General features: G+C 40.5%; 1 long non-coding RNA gene across 1 annotated transcript; it reads left to right on the forward strand.

Annotated features, from left to right (window-relative positions):
- Nucleotides 1-685: 685 nt before the first annotated feature.
- On the forward strand, nt 686-1,832 carry LOC106935772 (uncharacterized). The gene is made up of 3 exons (XR_001421967.1): nt 686-786; nt 1,269-1,418; nt 1,563-1,832. It is a non-coding gene; the product is annotated as an uncharacterized LOC106935772 (long non-coding RNA).
- The last annotated feature ends 2,652 nt before the right edge of the window (nt 1,833-4,484 follow it).

A 4,484-nucleotide genomic window follows, 5' to 3' on the forward strand; every position in this document is an offset into this window, starting at 1 on the left:
GCATGTGTTCCAGTTTCTGTCAGAGATGTATTTGAGGCCAGGGTGATGTAGAGTAGTGTAAATATAAAACCCTGACTTCCTGCTGTCTCCTCCATTATGGCAGCCACAGTAACATAATCTGCCCGAGCACCACAGCTGCTCCGTCATCCTGCCTCTCTTTTTTAACTCGATTCCTCCTCTGCTGAGCCCAACTGCTGCTTCTTTGTCACCTAGATTCCCTTTCTGCATTTTATCCTTCCTCCTTACCTTTGTTTATGCATTGATAGTCTTTGCACACATGCGGAAAAGGAGGGGGGAAAACTGAAAAAGATAAATAATTTTTTTTGTAAATTGCGCAGCTGTGATAACCAAAGTTACATTCTCTCTTTCTGCGTTTTTTTTTTTTTTTACTTGACCTTGTGCTTGGAGGGTATTTTCCAGTCAGCAGAACGCTTTATCTCTGAGAGTAATAATCAATAAGGATAATTAATGATGCCCGCTGCAATGATAGCCTCAGCAGTCATCGCCATGCATTAATCCATGCAGTCAGAGGAGGGTCAAGGCCGGCTGCATCGCTCACCTAGAGGCGTGGCACAAATTAAAATAATCTACACACTCGCTGCTCTGTCAGGCCTTTTCTGATGCGTTCGCCTCCATCGGGCCGTAATTAAAGATGGCCCATTGCTAGGCGGCAGGGCGCCTGGATGACAATCCACTACGATGTCTCTTTAATATACAACACTTAGCCCAGAGGATGACACCAACAGCAATCTGTAGGAACTCATCTCACCTGCGAGAGCGTGGGAGGTGGGAGGGCTCTTCTTCTTCTTCTTCTTCTTCTTCTTCTTCTTCTTCTTCTTCTTCTTTTTTCTTTTCTTTTCTAGATATACCGAGACATAAATCAAACGCACAACATGCAATTTTCTAATAACGCTGCACCATCAGAAATATGATTTAGCAGCAAATATAATTTGGTCTGTGTGTGAGACACATGAAGTGAATGTACTATCGTTGCAGTGACGCTGTGCTTAAGGAATAAGACACAACATACGACACGTTTTAGCCGCTAATTGGGATAACTCCCGACACCGGAGACTGTCGTGGTGTCTTATTATAAAGCCATAGCACTCGATTCAAGAGTTTACCTTCAAGTATAAATGTCAACCTTTATGCTACAATATGAGGGGGGGAGAGTACAAATCGCACTCCCGTCTCATTTTTTGTTATATTTCAATTTGATCCCTTAAGAATGTGTACTTCCTGACTTGCTTGCTTCTGATTGGCTGTAGCACCCCATCCGAAAGAGAGGTGGCGGCATAGCCTCCACCTCTACAGCCGGTTGTCACGACTGCTTACAGTTACAGTGCAGAAGCTGGGGGGGAAATTCAGCTTGACTCCATAATTCATGGGTGACACTTTTGCTGTACTTAAATTCTAAGGTAAAAAAAAAAAAAAAAAAACTGAAAATGTGAGATTTAATTTCCTCTGAACATTTAATTTATATATATATATATATATATATATTTATATATATATATATATATATATATATTTATTTATTTATTTATTTTATTTTTTTTTAGGCTTGGCTGGCGTCCAAACGTGGGGGAGTGCCGAGGGGCAGAGAGGAGATGTTTAAGCAAGAGCTTGCTCTCGCTGCCAGCAGAGAAGTGGAGGGAATCCATAATAATGAAAAATGCATTTTATCCTCAGCTGCCATTCCTGCTTTCCTGCTTTCTGAGAAACGTTGCGGCAAAGATGCAAGTGTGTGTTTGCGAGACGAAATAAGGTGGACGTCACATTGAGCATCCGCGCGCAAAGTGAGAGATAACTACATCAAAAATAATAATAATGAAAAAAAAAAAGAGCCTCAGCTACATCTAGCTGGAAGTTATCTTTGAATGATGAGGAGAGTCAAACTGGCAGGAAAAGGAAGAGCACTTGATCATGATTGACAAGCATTGGTTGTGTCTCCCTCCTACGCGCGATTACGCCATCCTGATCTATCCTCCAGTAGCACTCTCACCTTCAGCTCTGTTTTGGTTGAAGTGAGGAGGCGTGCAGGCATTGCACTAGCAGCTCATGTGATTCTTATCAAGTCCATCACATCAAGTTAACTTCTGGTTTTTTCTCTCTCTTTTTTTTTTTTTACTTTAAATATCCATCATATTGAACTTATTACTGGTCATGAAACTAAAGGTGCCTGCAGGGTAAGCTATAAACTCCCACAGAGGAAAGTCAGAAGGAAAGACACATGTTCGCTCTGCTAAAGGCAAATGTCAAACACACAACGACGCGTGCAATGAAAATCTAGGAAATGTTCTCTTTCAAAGGATTCATCTCTGTAAGTGATCCCCTTGATTATTTTCTGTGAAATTAGCAGTGAAGATGAATGTTTTGCATGCTGTCTGGATGGAGTAAACACTGCCAACATGTTTCAGGAACATGGACAACATGTTAAACATTTCCCAGCAGGCCCACTCGTCACCGTGACATTTATATTACGGCTTATTTTTATCCCTGTGATTAGTCGAAAAAGTATCTCAGCCATTTTTTTTTCTTCTTTTACCACTGGACAGAAGCTTCATGTCACTGAAAATGTAACTTCCCAGGTGATTTAAAAAAAAAAAATCTATCTTCTAGTTCAAAATTGGGATTGTTTGGTTAAAGTGCATTTCTACTCTTTACTGGTAATTTTTCCAAAAACAACAATGGCATATGATGCAATGGATGACCAGCACAGCTGACTTTCTCAGGACAACAGAAATGACTAAAAACTGTCAGACATTCACTATGATTAAGATGTAACACTGCTTTGTAATCATGTCTCATTTTGACACAAAAGGTGTGAAAACACTTTTTGTATGGATCCAAACAAACAAACAGCAGTTTGCAAAAGATCTAGTGCTGAATACATGTTTACCATGTATAATTCACAAATGTTGAGTTTACTGAGATTAAGGTAGATTTATCGCTGATGTCAGCATCTTGTTTTTCCTGTAACGGATGACTGCCTGACTACTTTGGACAAGTGCTCAAATTATTGCTAGATGAACTAATAAGAGAATAGACCTAACTCCTCTGCTAAAACCACTTCAACCATTAAGCATTTTTCTTTAGCACAGACAGAGTGTCTGCATTGTTTCGTCTGAGAATAATAAATGTTAGTAGGTTATATGGCTCGCAGCATTTGCACAAGAATTATGTAAAGTGCACAACAGTGGAATGAATGTGTGCTACATACAATATCTGTTCACAAGAGACCTGATTATGTACATATGCTGCAGAATCCAAAGTGTTGAAAGGGTGACGCTGGAGAGCAGTTTACTTAATCCTTTGTATCTTTATACACAACAGAAACGCTGTGATTTTTAAAGAAAAGAAGTTTCCTTATGGAATATAAAAGTAAATCTAATATGTTGTCGCATGCTAAATGTAAGCACAATAATACCAACCAAAGTGAATGGATAAAATTGTAAAGAGATCTAAAAGAGATCAATAGATGATCCACTTCGATCTGCAAAGGCTTTGTTGCTTTTACTTTTGAGCCTAAAACTTGTAATATAAAAAAACAGCAACTGATTAGTGTTTTTAATTCAGGTAAATAAAGTGGAGAAATACCATTAAAATCTTTCTTTACAAGCAATGACGCTTTTGAACCAGATCCTGAAATGACCAGGAAAACCTGAATAATAGTGGATGTGTGTCTGCCTGTGGTCCTGTGCACACCTTTGTCCCGGCATCAAACTGGTCACTACAGTTCCTAATATTGCTGAAACCCTGACAGCCAGTTAATTAGAGCAGACATCAAGCCGCCCGGGATTCATTTGACTATCAGCCACTTACTCTACAATTTCCTGCCTGAATTGAAGGGTTTAACTATCGCTCACCCAGGCGGATCGGAAGTTTTCCTTCATCTCCTAAATAAAGGGTCCATGGCGCACCTGTGCTAAGCCTTCCCAGCACCAGAATACATATATTTTATGATAACAAGCTGAAGGTGTGATTTGAGACACATACCGACATCAAAACCTACAACAACCAAAAGCTCTAACATCTCTTTTTTTTCTTTCTTCTTAAAGCTGCACCCATGCAATTTTATTATTATTTTTTTTTTTCCCCACTTTGCGTGCACACGTATGTCTGCGATTAGAGGTTTTAAACGTCCGTGTGCCCGTGCGCCCTCGTCTGCAAGTGTGTGTAGCTGCTGTCGTCTGCTTTGTCAGGCCGGCTTTTAACTTTTTTTATGGTTTTCTCTTCATTAATTGAAAACATGACGGGGTGCTCTCGGGGCCTGATGGATGGAGCAGGAGAATTGAGAAAGCCATTAGCTTCCCTGGAATCACAGCCTGTCAAGGAGTCAATACACACTGCTTTATGTGTCTGCAAGCAAAGATGGAACAATTATCCCTTTTATTAGGCAGCCGTGACGCGCACGGGCGCGCGCACACACACCGCAGCGCATCGCTGGCAAGGAGGAGGGCAGCAATAACGATCAGCTAAAA

Source organism: Poecilia latipinna, unplaced genomic scaffold (genome assembly GCF_001443285.1).
Source record: "Poecilia latipinna isolate Pla-1442-1.1 unplaced genomic scaffold, P_latipinna-1.0 Scaffold2020, whole genome shotgun sequence".
In the NCBI taxonomy this organism is placed as follows: Eukaryota; Metazoa; Chordata; class Actinopteri; order Cyprinodontiformes; family Poeciliidae; genus Poecilia; species Poecilia latipinna.